Raw genomic sequence first — 15,957 nt, 5'->3', positions numbered from 1 at the left:
CCATAAGCGTGTAACGTTGGAAAACCGAGGTGGGCGAGGTGCAGAGGGTGATAGACGGCGTGATTCAGGGGTGCAGAAGGTTCAGGGAGAGTCTCTCTGACGAGCTGACACGGGACCCAGCATCCTGAGTTAAGTGGTGGGTGTCGTCCTGTCTGTGGGAGGAGCATCCGGGCAGGGCGCACAGGCTGTGCACGGGTCCTGGGCTTGTCATCTTGCAAGGGGGCACGGGGCTGGGGAGCACAGTGGGCAAAGGGAAGGCGTGGAGAGTGGGGTTGGAAAATAGGCAAGGACCAGTTCTAGGAGGATCTCGCAGGCGTCGAGGGGCATGGGGGAGCAGGAGAGCATGTTCGGTCTGGGGTTTGCTTTTTATCGCCGCCCGTTAACTGAGCAGCTAGCTAGCCTGTTATCGTTGCTTGGATCGCGGCAGGTGCCGCGAGGCTCCTGGGTGTGGACGAGGGCCTGTTATGAATGGGAGAGATCTCACACCTCTTCTGCCCAGAACCCGGGCCCAGAGTTTCCCCTTCTGAATTTGGGGGCAGGATGATAGCTCGGTCAATGCTCACAGATGCTGAGCTCCCAAAACAGGAGGGAGTGAAGGTTCTTGGGGCCGGGTCCAGGCCAAAGCTTACCAGAAGTCCCTTATCTCGCCAGGCCTGGCTACCTATCTGGAAAAGAGGGAGAAGACTAGCAGCTGGGCACGTTGTGAGAGCCTCATAAATAGAAGTTGAACCTAAAGAGCATGTGCTTATTATCTGCATTAGCAAGAATATTGTATTCGAGGCAAGTTCTGCTCAGAGACTGAGACTGTCTCTGCCAATAATTTAACACGGCTTCACTGAGGGAGTTCTAATTTATAATAGTAATATTTCACAAGCCAGTAGGATAGAGGATGATGTCTCTTAATAAGCCATTAAAGAAATAACATACTCCAAACCAGTGATGGATTACACTGTTGTTCCAGGCACAGGGGCCATGGGAGGAATAGAGTCCAAATTCAGTTGGGTGCACCTTGCTAGGAGCTGGTTTGTCTGTGGAGTCAGGCCTTCCAAGCACCAGCTGCCGGCTTGGGTCCCTCGATGCCGGGGCACGTAGCTCGCGGTGAGGGCACCGGTATTGACAGGCGAGGTGGGCTCCTCCAAAGGTCCAGGGACAGCTGGTCCAGGGGCTGCTCCGTAGTGGCCCAGGGACAGCTCTGTGGCTCGCACCCCTGCCCACGAGGAGAAGCCTCGCCAAGGCAGAAACAGATGTCCCTTCTCCTCCTGAGACGGCTGCCGGGTTAATGCCACTGCCAACTGGGAATGGCCCGGCCAAGGCAGGAGCAAGTATCTCAAGATTTCCGGAGAGTTCCTTAGGTCAGCAAAGAGGAGCCTTGCCCGGACCAAACACTCAGTGAGTCCTCGCAATTCTTGATATTTAACGTTTAATACTTCTTTTTTTTAATGTTTATTTTTAAGAGACAGAGAGACAGAGCGTGAGCCGGGGAGGGGCAGAGAAAGAGGGAGACACGGAATCCGAAGCAGGCTCCAGGCTCCGAGCTGTCAGCACAGAGCCTGACGCGGGGCTCGAACTCATGAACCGCGAGATCATGACCTGAGCCGAAGTCGGACGCTTGACCGACTGAGCCACCCAGGCGTCCCTTTGGTATTTGAAGTTTAAATGCCCATCATGTCATAGCCGCCGCTCCGTTATGTTTTTATCGCCAAGCCCCCAGCAACTTGGGCACTGCGTGAGCTCCCGCGTGCTTACGGCCAGCAGATGTGAATGACAGCGTCCTGGCACGGCTTTCTCGGTGGAAGGCAACCCACCCTGAGGTCAAAAGAGCTTTGCTGAAATCATAAGGGGGTGGGTTTGAAACCATAACATGCTGATACACAGCAAAGAGGAAGCAAACCCATCGTGATAGCTCCTCTTTCCAGGTTTTTGATGATTATTCCTTTTCTCTATGGATCATAGAAATGTTTGCTATGAAGCTGTGGTCCACAACATACACACACACACACACACACACACACACAGATGCAAAATCCACCCGGTAGTGTCTTCCCCAGTAAAGGACAGTGTTGGTCACTCACTGGGACGGGGAAGGAGAAGGTGTAAAGGGTCAGGACCCCAGAAGGCCAAAGACAAGTATGAACGGAAGCCTGTGGGACAGCCCCTCTGCAGACACACCAAGGCAAGGAAGGCTTCCCGAGGTCCCCCAGCTGGCAGAATCTGCGGGCTGGCACTTTGGGTCGCCATTCCTGCCCCGTGCTGTGTATGTTCCACTACGCCCAGAATCGTGCCGGGCCCCCCCCCCCACCCCCTGTCCAGCCTTGGTCTTCCTGAGACCCCGGGATGGCCGCCAGCCTTTTCAAAGTCCGTCTCTCACCGCTGCCCTGGAGGAGATGAAAGGACACCTGTTTGAAAGCAAATTGGGCAGAACAAGAAAGGGCTGGGAAAGGTGCTGTGTTCTCTGAGTGGGAAGCCCTTTGATGGGCAGCCGGGGACGAGCCGTGCAGTCTCCCGCCCCCAGGACTCAGCAGAGACACAGATGGGGGGTGGGCGGGGGACTCCCAGTGTTGAATGCCCACCTGGCGCCCCGGCCGCAAGGGCGTTCTCTGTCCTGTGGGTCAGCGAGGCTCGCTCGTCCCCTCTCTCCTGCCCTGCCTGCCTCCTCCACGGATAGAGGGTGAGTGGCAGCTGTGTGCACCTTGTGGGGGGTCAGGGGGAGTAGGGCGGAGTGGAGACAGTCCCCCCGCCTGTGTGGACGCACCCTCAGGGGAGGTGATGGGCTCTGTCACCTGAAGGGCAGATACTTAGCTCGAAAAGCTCCGGGTTTGTGGCTGCGCTTGCTTGGGTCACCTTTGGGCTTCACGTTTCTGAAATGTACGAGTCTGGGCCAAGCGGCTTAACCTCCCTGGTCCTCCGTTTTCTCATCCGCAAAATGGACATCTGAACGCAGTCAGTGAGTTAACAGGAAAAGAACTCTCAGACCAGCTTGTCGAGCTGCCCTTGGCACCAAGTTGGTGCCTGCTCTCTAGAGGGTCAATACAGAGCAGCGACCACATGGGCTAACGGCCCCCGTGGGGGCCGCCGTCCCCTCACCGTCCCGTGCCGCCCCCTGAGAAGCCGTGAGGCATGTGCTGTTGCTGTTTTGGTTCTGCGCACAAGGGCAGGGCATGGCTGAGCGCGGCCAAGTGGCTTGTCCGAGGTCGCACGGCTGAGCAGGCCTTGGAGCTGCTTCCCACGTGGCATCTAGACCTGAGGTCTCTGGCTCCACCCACTGTTGGCCACGCGAGTGGCCCCGAGTAGGTCCCCTGACCTGTGTGCGCCCGTGTGGCCCACAGGTGCCGCAGGATGAGGCGTCTTCATGATGGCCGATGACGCGAGGCGGGAAGCCATGACAAGAGGAGAGAGCCGGCTGGATGTTCCCCGTCCCCAGCATCTCCCTACGCGGTTTCAAATACGAACACCACAGGGTGTGGCATCGCGGCAGGCACAGGACGCACAGCACAGGTTTTGAGTCCAGGTCGGATCTGGAGCCCAGCCTTTGCCGGCTGCCCTTGAGCACGTGCCCTCAGCCTTCAAGGTGAAACACCATCGCTCTGCCGGGCTGTTGCGAAGACTGAATGAGCCCCGGCAGAGACGTGCAACCGGCTATCGGCACACGTCGCGGACGTCAGCAGCAGGTGTCCGGGCCTCCTTCCCGACCTGCATTCGCGTGGATTTCTCCACGACTCACCAGCTCCGGGACGCCAAGGCTAGTATCTCATCCCCTGCCCTGGCTGCTCCCGGCTCTGGGGACGCCTCCTCCACCTTCCCACCGTGTGCCGGGTCACCCCCGGCCTCTGTGCCCTGCTCTCTGGACCTCTGCTGCCCCCGGCCGCCCAGTGCCGTTAGACTCTTGCGTTGAGCCTCACCGGTGCTGCCTGGTTTCAGCTGCGCCGAAGGCCCTCCAGCCCACGATGTGACCCTCACCCACCTACTCCAGGCACCCGTGTTCCCAGTCCTCCCCATGAGCTGCTCCGAAGTCCCTTGTCAACGGGGCAAGATGTCCCCCCAACCCCCAGTGCGGGCTCAGGGTAGGGGGACCCATACAGATGACTTGGGCCCAGCGTGCTGTGGAATTGAATGGGTGGCCCTTCCTGATGACAGCTGCCCTTCCTCTCCTCCCCGGTGGGGCTCTGAGGCAGGACAGCTGTATCCCAGTGACCCCACTGGCCACCCTGAAACCCCTCAACCCTTGTTTTCTGGGGATGGTTCGTGCCAGGCTCGTGCTTGCCTAGGGCTCCTGCCCGTCTCCGAACCCCGGTGGATGCTGGGCTCCTCTCGCCATACTGGCCGCTGGGTTTATCCTGTAGTCTGAATCCCCATTCTGGATGTCACTGGAGATCGTCACCTTAACTCTTTCAGGAGTCTTCGTGATGCCCCTGCACATTAAGAGTTAAAAAAAATCTCTCCTTGGAAGTCGGAGCCCAGGAGGAAAGTTATCCCTTCAAGGTACCTACCTGTCAGCTGTCTAAACCTTCCCGCCAAACCCGCCAGGACTCCACCTGTCAGGTACCCAGGAGCCCTTTAGAACCAGCGACAGACCCCCGAGGCGGGGCTGGGGCGGGGGTCTCAGAGTCCTGAATAGTCTTTCCTTTGTCGGGACTTCTGCACCACCTAGATCGGGGAGATCTCTTTCTTTCTGGGGCCAGGCGTGAGCCTCGACGTGCAGCCCCAACCGTGTTACATGCTCTGCACGTTGCGTGGCTGTCTTCAGACTCTGAATTGAGCACGGCTCAGTCTACACGCATAAGAAGATTTGCGGATTTGCATTGCTGAAAATATGAAAATATATCCACTGCTTCTCGTCTGACCCTAATCCCGCTTAATCGTGTTTCTCACGGGCACGTCTCCAAACGTCCCATTCTGAACCACTGTTTGTGCTCCAGGGAATCTGTGTTTTCCCCTCCAGCCGCCCCCCAGCGAAGGAGCAGGCAAGAGGTACCAGGGGTAAGGAGAGGAGGATTTCCATCCGCAAGAAGGGGGCTCTCTCGACCTGTCAGCACCGCCTGGGTGTGGGGGACCCGGGCGAACCGTCGAGTCAGCGCGGGAAGGGGCGGGGAGACTCAGGCCCCAAAGGAGATGAGCTTCCGAAGCCACCAAGATAGAGACAGGGCTCGTCTTCAGTCTCCAGGGGACGCCGTGTGCACCCCATGCAGTCTCGTTTCCATATGCCAGTCGCATCACTGCTGTGTGCTGCTCACCAACCATCAGTGGCTCCCAATGCCTTTATCTCAAGTCTACATTCCAAAAGACTTACCCCCCCACCGCAGCCACTCAGAAGGGCACCCTGATTTCCGTAACTGCGCGAGATGCCCCCATCATCACCACCGCCGCCGCTCCAGCCGCCGTGCACTTTTTGGGACCCCACCCTCTCCACCCTCCTCGGTCTCCGCGGACGCCTCCTCCATGGAGCCTCCCTTCTTTCTCCGGTTGTCATCAGCCCAGCACTTCCGAGTCACCGGGGCCCTTGGGCGTGCGGAGCAGAGAGTTACACGTATGAACTGCCACGTGCGGGATCCCAGTCTGGCCTCGCCGTCTGGAGGTGAAGAGAGGCAGGCCCCCTGGTGTGGGCAGTAAAGTACAGGTGTCCCCACAGGTAAGAGGCCCCGTGAGAGGCTGGGCAGAGCAGCACTGAAGAGAAGAGCGGCCTCGGGCGTCAGCCCCGCCCTTCCTAGCCCTGTGACCTTGAGACAGTATCCTAAGGCCGAGGGCCTCAACTGTCCCGTCTGCAAAATGGTATTGATAGTCGTACCTTCCCCAAAGGGCCTGGAACGGCCTCTCTCACACCCTGGCTTCCCTAAGAAGCCGTGCAGCCTTGGGAAAGCTTAGCATCTCAGAGCCTAACTACCCCCACCCCTGCAAAGAGGAGTGGAGGGTACCTGCCCCCAGAGAGCCGCTGGGCACCTTGCCAGGGGTCCAGCAGGAAAACGTGTCAGATATCGACGCTGCGGGCCGGGCCGACTGTGCGTGGATAAGATGGGGAGGCAGCTGAGGCAGCCAAGCCAATCCCGAGATACGGAGGAGACACCCCCCGGGGCCACGGCAAAACAATGAGGATTCTCTCCGAGAGCTTGATGTTGGGGTGTGACACAAGTCGGGGGGCCGGCGGATGGGAGAGGCAGGTGACCCGTTGGCAGAGAAGGGCTCCGGAATGGGCGGGGGGCAAGCTGCAGTCACCACCTAGAGCAGCCTGGGGCTGGAGGGGCCTGGCCCTGTGGCTGGCCTGCAGCAGCCACATTTTCCTGGAGGAGGCAGTGCTGGGGAGCCCGCTGGGGCCCTGGGTGTGTTAGAGTGCCCCCTAATGGGACCTGGAATGTGGGGAGCCTGGAGCCTGAGGGGAGCCCTGGGGGCTCTGGCTCTGTCCTGGCCATAGGCCATCTCCGCAGAAGACCTCCCAATGGGTGAGCTCCTGGGCAGCAGTGGGAACAGGGTTGGGAAGGTTCCAGAAAGATCAGCCACCCAAGGTAGGAGGGTTGCCAAGGCTCTGGGCATCCAGCTGGCCCCAACCAGCCCTTCACGCGAATCCTCTGAGGTTGCCAGGGCTGTTCCTAGAAGTGGGGGGCAGGGCCGCCCGTGGGGCACCTCCTGGGGCTGTTGGTACAGGACCGGCCGGGGTGGGGAGGGCTGCACCTGCCAGCAGGATGCATTGCGCTCCACGTGGGCCACTGAGGGCGGCTTGAGGGAAGGGTTATTTACCAGGATGTGGTCTGGGGTAGAGGGACCGCAGGGCGGTGCTGTCCCCAGGGATGGAAACAGTGGGGGGTTTCCAGCTCTAGGGCTGAGGGGGTGAGAGGTTAAGGACGGAGGTGTTGCCGAGATCCCAAGACAGAGCTGGTGGACGCACGGAGGGGCCGGAGCCCCGAATCTCTGCCCCCTGTCCCTCCAGTCTCCTGCCTGTGTTCGTTCCCCTGGGCCAAACCCACAGGAAGCCAGCCGGAGTGGGAGCCCATAGATGCGGACCCTAAGGCCCGCCCCCTGGCGCAGAGCACGTGGGGAAGGTGGAAGAAACATCTGGAGGGAAAGCCCGGACGCCCAACTCTGCACCTGAACCCCCAGAAGGCCTGGAGGCATGCGTTCTGTGCTCCCTGGCCTGCAGGGCCAAGAGGGGCTGGCCGTTCCGTCAGCCCCGATTTGGCCTCCTTGCAGCGGGACTTAGGCAAGCCTGGACCTCCCTGAGCCTGGTCTGGAAGCCTCACTGTGTCAAACCCTGCAGGGGCTTCCTGCGACTCCCGGGATGTCGCCCCAGCCCTTGGGCCCGGCCCACGCCCGCCCTCCAGCTCCGTTTTGCATCTTGCGCTCTGGGTTTCTGTTCTGCGTGGCCTTCTCTCTTTCAGTTCCTTCAGACTCACCTGCTCTCCCCGAGACACCTTTCGCACCTGCAGCTTCCCCAGTCCGGAGGCTCTTGTCTTCTCTGCCTAGTTACCCATCTGTCATGGAAGCCTCAGGCTTCCTTTATTTGTTTGTGTGTCTGTTTGTCTAGAGCAAGAGTGGGGGAGAAGGGCAGAGGGAGAGAGAGAGAGAATCTCAGGCACGCTCTGCACTGAGCCCCTATGCAGGGCTCAGTCCCACGACCCTGGGATCGTGACCTGAGCCAAAACTCAAGAGCTGCATGCTCAACTGACTGAGCCACCCAGGCGCCTCTCCCTGTCACAGCTTTGAGACAAAATTCCTTCTCCGGGAAGCCTCCGTTTTTGCACTGAAGGCCTTCAACTGATTAGATGAGGCCCACCACGTTCTGGAGGCTGATCTTCTTTATTTAAAGTCAAATTGATGATAGATGGCGGCCACGTCTCTAAACCGCCCTCCCAACGACGCCGAGGCTCATGTTTTGACCGGGCAACTGGGCGCCATGGCCTAGCTGAGCGGACGCACAGAGTTGAACCACCACCCCTTTTCACAGTTCCCTGGGTGATACCTTGGTAATGGCAGCCTCCGCCCCACTCTGTAATGTTAAGTTCCAGGAGGGTGAGGATGAAGGTCATTGGCTTTCCCGAACCGTTGGTTTGACCGGCACGTAACAGAGCTGCGGCCACATGGCCTGTGCCCAGTTATTGTTGCATAAGGGAATCCGAGGGGGAGACGGGATCTGCACGGCAGGTGGCGGGGTGCAAATCGGAGTGAGGCGTCTGCTCCGCACAGGGCACTCTCCCCATCTGAACCCCACCCCTCCCCCCACAACGCATGCTTGTTTGGTTTCTCAAACGTGTGATGACACCAGGGCGGGGTGAAATCTCCCTGATGTTAATGTTGGTAACGACTGGCATTTACTGAGGGTCAGGATCATTCTGGACGCTTTCTATATCCTTAAACCCTTAGCACCGATTCTGATCCCTGGTACATATTCAGCATTCTGGGTAACGTTTTCGTAACGTGGGGGCGACCCGTCCCTTTGGGAAGTGGCTGTCCACGCTGACCTCGTGTGCGTTATTTTTTCTCTCTCTTCACTGAGTCTGGGGTGTGCAGGGGCTGCATCATTGTCCCGTCGTACAGACGGGGCACTGAGGCCCAGGGATGTGGACTCGCCTGAAGTCCTGAGGTGACTCAGTGTCACTGCCGGACTGCAGGGCTCCTGCCCCAGAGTGGGGGGGGAGGGGGGCGTCTCCGTTGTCCTCTATCCTCTGGGAAGCCCAGAGCGGGGAGAGAGGCCTCAAGGTGAGCACAGTTGCTGGCCGGGTTCATCGGGCCTGGTTTTTACTCCGCAAAGAGAGAAATAGCCACACCCTACCCTGCGTGTCGGGGAGCCTGTCATGACCCCCATTTGCCTCTGCGTGCCCGGGGCCACCACTCAGGCCTCCGCTCGTCGTGGCCCGGTTCCTCCCGGCTGATAGTTTGTGCAGGGAACGGTTGTAGCTTGGCTGGTCGGTCCTTCCTGCCCCAGGGGAGGGGAGAGGCTTGGGGCCGGTCCAGGCCCGGCCGGGCTGTGGGGATACAGCTGCCAGCTTTGTTGGTGACTCAGAGTGGGTGGAGAGGAGCTGGAGCGAGCCCCCCAGGGAGAGAACCAAACAAGCAGGGAGGTCTCGCTCTCTCCCCTGCCCGGCGGGGCCTCTCACCCTCCCCTGCACCCCCCACACCAGGCTCAGGGCAGGGCAGACCCCTGGGCGCCACCCGCCGGGCTCTGCCTGCCCCTTCACCACCCACCAGTGGACGGTCTGGGGCAGGTGACCTGTCTGCTGCGAGCCTCTGTTCCCGCCTCGGAAAGATGGAGATGATACCCCGTCCCGGCAGCAGGAGGGTCGTGGGCTCGGGCAGTTTGACCTGCCGTCCTGCTTAGAATAGGGTCCGGCAGAGAGAACGCCTCCTTCCTGTTAAACCACCTCAGAGGCCGGGCTGCATTTTACCCCCCGTTTACAGACGGCAGACTGGAAGCTCAGGCAGCCCACGTAATGTCCCTGGGGTCACCGTCCCAGGGGCTCAGGTTCAGATGTTCCTGCAGGGCCTCGCCCCTGGTTGCAGCAGCTGGACCACCTGGGCCTCTGCTGGCTCTTTCCCTGCTTGGGCTCAGCCCGCAACGCCTTCCGAGCTCCTTTCGCCAGCGCCGCTGCATGAACAGAGCGCTTCTGTCTCCGGAACCAGGCACGTCTGGGAATCTGGGGCCTGGCTCTCCTCTGAGCTCTGGTGCCATTGCCCTGTGTCATTGGACGAGTCATTTGCCCTCTGTGAGCTCAGCCTCTACATCTGTCAGAAGAAGTGGGGCAGAGATGTAAGGTGGGGTGTAGTCCGTGCAAGAAAACGGAACCCGCTGAAGGAATAAACCCTAAAGTCCAGAGAGCACTCGGGATGTGCTTGGGCGCCGCTCTAAGCCATTGACCTGCACTGACTCCTGTTTTTCTCGGTCCAGCCCTGAGAGGTAGGTTCCATGCTTATCCCCACACCATAGGGGAAGACGGACAGAAGTTTTAAGCAGGCGGGTTGGATTCACGGGATCTGGTGCTTGCGAAGTTGCTGGAAAGGTGACAGGAGCCCAGTCCTTGGGTATTTTGGCCCTTCTCCTCCAGGCCGAGGTCCAGAGGCCAGGAAACTACAGGAAGTCAGGCAAAATCTGCAGCCCGGAAGTGAGGGAGGCAGGTGGTTCGGGGCCCAAGGTTCAGACTGCGAAGCAGCACCCATCCCTGTGGGAAGGAAGATGGTCCTGCCTCCCTTTTGCCCGTCCAACTACTACTGGCCCGAATCTCAACTGCATCCGGAGCCCTACAGGCAGGGGAAGCTGGGAAATGTGGTTCCCAAACTTTCAGGCCCTGGAGGGACACTGAGGAGGGAGGAAAGAGTCCTCACTCCAGTGGACTGGACCCAGCCTAGCGGGCCGTGCAAACAGCAGGATGCCCTCGCGTGTGGACAAGGTTGATGCTCTACAGATTAACCTTTGCACAGAGAATTGGGGCTGTGTGGACTCCATATACTTTGCCGGCTGCTAGCCCCTTCGTGGCTTTGGGACCCCTTCCCTGCAGGTCCTCGGGGGTCGTGGCCAGTAGAATAGGGAGCAACCCTTTAAGGAATGGGCGTCACGAATGCAGCAAGCTGGAAGCATCCTTTTCATGATGCCCCCGGGGTTGTTCATGCCCGATTTCATTTGTTCTTTTAAATAAGCCTGCCAGGAGAGCAAGCCAGGGGTTCTGTCGGATTTTTTTTTTAATAAATGAAGGCCTGAACCTTAGGGAAGGCAGAATTGATGTTTATAATGCACCGCCTCTGTGCGAGACCGGCTGGTCGCTTCTGTGTGCGTCCTTTTAAATCTACCACAGCCCTCCTGTGTGGGCACTATTAGTCCTGCTTCTTGGATCCAGAAACCAGTATCAGAGCAACGAAGTGCCTTTCCCATGAGCACACGACCAGGAATAGGAGGAATTCTCAAGAGCACACGAGCAGGAATGGAAGGAATCGGGATTCGAACCCGGGTCTGTCCGTGTCGTTCTTCCGACAGCTGTTGACCATAGGTCACTAGCAGGTGCCTCACAGAACCAGACGAGGTGGATTCCAAGTGTCCAGTGAATAGGCCAGGGCTGGGTAGCAGTACAGGGGAGAAGGGATCTTCTTTGCTAGAAGTGATGGGACCCTTCACCAGCTAGTTCCTGTTTCATGCCACCCTGGGCCCCCAGGCAAAGCCGCCGGGACCCCCGAAGGCCAGGACGTTAGTGGGAGCCAGTTTCCAATGACCCAAAGCCTCGTGGACGTTAAGTCCCCGTAACCGCTCATCATACTCTCGGGACGGGTTGAGCTGGGAAGTCCTCCTCGCTGTGCATCCTGAAGCTGGTGTGTGCGGAGGCCAAGTGAAAGCAGACGGAGCCGGGGAAGGGGGTGGCAGATGAGAGAGGCAGCCGTGGCCCTCTACCTGTCCATCTGCCCACCCCGCTGGTATGAGGCGATGTAATCTGTGTGGCACCTCTGGGGCTTCTTTGGGCCCCACCCACTCTTCCAGGTTTGCCAAGCACCCGATGCACCCAGGAAGCTGTGCCAGGCACCAGGCATCAGAGAAGCAGAGGAAAGACTGTGGCCTCCACTTGCAGCTGTGGAGGAAGCTTGTAGACCATTTCTCCCACCGAGGACTATCAAAGCCGGTTGAGACAGAAATCCAGCTCTTTGAGGGGCACCTGGGTGGCTCGGTCGGTTAAGCGTCTGACTTCGGCCCAGGTCGTGATCTCACAGCTCGTGAGTTTGAGCCCCGCATCGGGTTCTATGCTGACAGCTCGGAGCCTGGAGCCTGCTTCAGATTCTGTGCCCCCCTTGCCAAATATAAATGAACATTTAAAAAAAAAAAAAAGAAATCCAGCTCTTTGAAGGTGTTAAGAGAGCAGCCAAGGCAGCCGGGACTTGAGAGAGGAAGATCGAGAGAGAAGGAAGAAGGGCTTGAGTCTTACATCCTGCGGCCTTCCTGCCTGAGGGACGTGCTGGCTCGTAGGAGGCTCCAGAGACAAGCAGAGAACAACAGCTCCGTGTTGGGCCGTCTCACAAGGCTGGGAGTAAAACTAATTAAATTAAAAATGGAACTCGGGACCACCAGGTCAGCCCAGCCCTAAGTGACCAAGAACCTAGAGCAAAAGGAACCAGAGAGAAAAGAGGGATTGTCCCGAACCTTTTCTTCCTTCCAAGGCATTTACCAGTATTTCAGTTGCATGGGACCAGACCCCGAGAAACCAAGCCGAAAACAGCAGCCGAGAGGTTAAAAGGCTGGACCCCGCTTTTGATAACCTCACAGTGCAGGGGAGACAGAAATCGGAGGTGAAGCAGGCAAGGAGGAGGGGCCTCGGTAGACATCCCCGCTATCCTTTGAGAAGGGCCTCTGAGTGAGGGCAAACCAGAAATGACCAGTCACTGTGAAAACTAGAGTGTGGCCCCACTCATCCCAGTCACCAACTGGAACAAAGTCCCTGCTCACGTTCCTCTCCGAATAAGGACAGCCTGTTCCAGGGCCTCTGTGCTTTTGGCACATACAGTATGCACAGTTACCAGGCATGCCGGGAGACAGAACCAAATGATGGAAGAGAAATAAAGAGAGAAAACAGACAATAGAAGTAGACCCACATGTTCTCCAAATGTCACAAGGGACAGACACGATGGTCTTTAAAATAACTGCGGTGAATAATTGCAGGACGATAGACAAGAGGGGGAATCTCACCTGAAGAAAACAAGAACCCATAAAAGTTTGGCTCAGATGGAAATTCTAGAACTGAAAAATACAATAACTGAAATGAATGCAATACCTAATTCAAAGACATTAGATGCAGAGGGAGAGGGCATGGCAAGGTAGTATGTGTCTCAAGAAATTGGAAAGACAACAGATTTCAAGCCCAAAGAAATGACAAGAAAGGAAGTAACGAAGATGAGAGCAGGTGTTGATGAAATAGAGGAGTAGCTGTGGCTGTAGAGAAAGATCTAGAAGGAGCAGCAGAAGGTGGGGGCGGAGTGCTGGCTCTGCCACCATCTCTCCATGTGACCTTAGCCGAGTCGCTTGCCTTCTCTGAGCCTCAGTTTCCCATGTCAGGAAAATAAGCATGATTATCCATTTGGCCCGGTTGTGTGGGGATCCACACGGAGGGGGGTCCACACGGAGGGGGGTCCACACGGAGGGCAGCACTGACTTCTTCACGCGACGTGCTGATGTACCCACCCATCAACTCGCCCCCTTGGCCATTTCACTGGCAACTCTCCTGCGGGGGCTTTGCGGAGAGCCGGGGGCATCCCAGCCTTGGGGGATCTGTGCACCGCGGCAGGGGTGAACGGAACAGAAACCCGTGCGGTTCATTCACCAGGCTTTCCAAGCATTTAAAACAGCTCATCTGTCAGTGGCTGGTCATCGCCAGCCTCTCCCTGTTGCCAGAGAGGTTTATCCTTGCTCAGCACCCTCTTGAGGGAAATCGTGACTTTCTGGATCCTTGAAAAGGTGCTAACATGTGTCACCATGGTGCCAGTGACCCCTTTAGACTGTCACATACACGTTCTCCGTGCCTCCTCCAGTACAGGCATACCGTGGGGATCTCGAGAGTTCAGTTCAGCACGATCCAGCGGATACAAATGAGTTTTCTGGAGCGTACAGGAGTTATACTTCCACGGGGGGAGTCTATTATGTGTGCAGTAGCATTATGCCTTAAAAAATCAAGGTGCATACCTTAACGTAGAAATCCTTTTCTGTTAAAAAGTGCTAACCCTCGGGGCGCCTGGGTGGCGCAGTCGGTTAAGCGTCCGACTTCAGCCAGGTCACGATCTCGCGGTCCGTGAGTTCGAGCCCCGCGTCGGGCTCTGGGCTGATGGCTCAGAGCCTGGAGCCTGTTTCCGATTCTGTGTCTCCCTCTCTCTCTGCCCCTCCCCCGTTCATGCTCTGTCTCTCTCTGTCCCAAAAATAAATAAACGTTGAAAAAAAAATTTAAAAAAAAAAAGTGCTAACCCTCATTTGAGCTTTCAGCCCACCGTAATCACTGATCACGGGCCATCTTCACAAATCTAATAGTGAAAAAGGTTGAAATATCGCGAGGATGGCCAAAATGTCACGCAGAGATGCGACGTGAGCGAACACTGTTGGGAAACGGCACCGATAGGCTGGCGAGGCACAGGGATGCCGCTGTCCAATTCGTAAGAGACGCGGTATCTGCAAAGTGCGACTAAAGGGAGCGGGCTTGTCCTCCAGCACGTGGCTGAGAAGTGCCCGTCACTCTGCAGGCGGGCCAGGGGGCCGTGTCCCCGGGGGAGGTGTGGCCGGCCTCCCTCGCCACACGCGTGCGGAGGTCTCAGGCCCGTGGCATCTTGGTCCGCGTTCCGCTCCCGGGAGCAGGGCTGGCTTTCGCCCGTGTGTCACAGGCTGCGTCACTTACTGGAGTACAGGGCAGTCACGCTTTCCTTGTTTCTTCCTGGGGCTGGGGAAGGGGTGGAAGGGTGTTCTCGCTTTTCCATTGCCGTGCACGCGAGGGCTTTGGAAGGCACTCACTGATGCTGGCACAGAAGGTCTCTGCTGGGATGGGATCCGGGCGAGCGCTCTGGCCTCGGAGATGCGGCTACCGGGACGTGCCGAGTGGACGGGAGGAGGGTGTTGTGGTTCCCCTGCTTCTGCAGCCCAGCCTTGCCCTCTGTTCCCCCCCTCACTCCAGCCCAGCATCAGCTCAGAGCATGAATATCTGTCCCATGGAGCCAGGACCTTGTAGGGACCCTGACAGCTCATTCAGAACTTTATTTGATCTGTGCGGTCCAACAGTCCTCTATTGGAGTGACCTTGTCTCTGCCCTTGGTGTCGGCGGGTCCCCATGTCACTCTGAGCAAACTTAGCCTTTCTAGTGGCTTCCACAGCCCCGTGCTCTCCACCCCACCCTCACACATGCCTGTTCCTCTCCTCCACATCGATCCGGGTGGACCAGCCTCCTTTCTCCCAAAGGCACCAGGGCCTTGCATCTGCCTGGGAACCTCCCACCTTACACTCTTTCTTGATGTGTCCCAACCACCTATCCCAGAGCCTGGAGCATCGCAGAGCCCTAGAAAACATGCAGTGCGTGGAGCAGATGACTGGACAAGCCTTGCCTGGGTGACAGCCCAGCAAAGTGGAAAGAATCTGTGATACCAGCCCCATTTTCCAGTTGAAGAAACGGTTCAGGGAGGGCAGGTGACTTGTTCACGGCCACACAGCAAACGGGCGGTACAGCCTGGTTGAGAATCAGCGTCTTCTGATTCTCCATCTGTGCTTTTGTGCCCAGCTCTCCCCTCTGGATGGTTGGCCCTTGTCTTTCCCGGCATCTGCTTCGGCGTTCCTTTTGTGCCGTGTGTGTGTGCCAGGTGACGGGGACCCACCAGTGAGTGAGACTGAGTTCCCGTCCTCGTGGAGCTCCCGGCCCAGGGAGGAGACAGATGAGTAAACAGGACCCCCGGAGTGGAGCCAGATGCTGTGGAAGCCAGAGAGGAGGCTGCTCCTGCCAGGAGGAGGCAGGCCTCCTTCCAGGAGTCAGCACCAGCTGATCCCTGAAGAATGAGTGGGAGTCCAGCAGGGCGGGATGGTCTTTCCGCACAGTGGGGTCAGCCTGGGCAGGAGCCCAAAGGCAGGGACAGCTCTGACCTGTGGATCAGTCGCACTGCTTCAAGCGAGAAGCAATCTGCTTTACAAAATAAAGGGGCTTTGTTACCTGTCTCATGTCACGCAGATGTTAAGGCAGAGGGTGGACTGCAGGTAAGGCTGGACCAGGTTCAGCACCACCTGCCCCGGTCCTGCTCAGCCCTCGCTTCGTCCGCTTGAGCCATTAAACCGGCCAGCACGACCTTGACTTTTATGTCCAAAAATCAAACAGCCAGAGCAAAATCAAGTTTCTTCGCCTCCTGCAAGTCAGGGGGTTTCAGTCTGACTGGAGGACTTAGCACACATACCCATCCATCCCTGGACCGAGAGGGCCGGGAATCCCCTGCCAGCCAAGTCAAATCCGAGCCTGCCCTTGACGGTAAGCAGGTTAATCTAACTCAAGT

The 15,957-nt window shown here is 57.9% G+C and overlaps 1 protein-coding gene across 7 annotated transcripts in view; it reads left to right on the top strand.

The window, feature by feature from the left end:
* ST3GAL1 (ST3 beta-galactoside alpha-2,3-sialyltransferase 1) overlaps positions 1-15,957 on the top strand; it is a 96,143-nt gene that overhangs the window by 58,966 nt on the left and 21,220 nt on the right. For 2 of the 7 annotated variants that reach the window (XM_047842875.1, XM_047842878.1), the window contains one exon: positions 3,327-5,626. The exons of 4 other annotated variants lie outside the window; for them this stretch is intronic. The gene's annotated coding sequence lies outside the window, so the exon portion shown is untranslated. Of the gene's footprint in view, positions 1-3,326; positions 5,627-15,386; positions 15,933-15,957 lie in introns of those variants that run through there. One more of the 7 variants, XM_047842882.1, reaches the window with a different exon arrangement.

This window comes from Prionailurus viverrinus, chromosome F2 (genome assembly GCF_022837055.1).
Source record: "Prionailurus viverrinus isolate Anna chromosome F2, UM_Priviv_1.0, whole genome shotgun sequence".
Lineage (NCBI taxonomy): Eukaryota > Metazoa > Chordata > Mammalia > Carnivora > Felidae > Prionailurus > Prionailurus viverrinus.
Note: the sequence above shows the minus strand (reverse complement) of the source record. Positions and strands in the feature narration are given on the sequence as shown.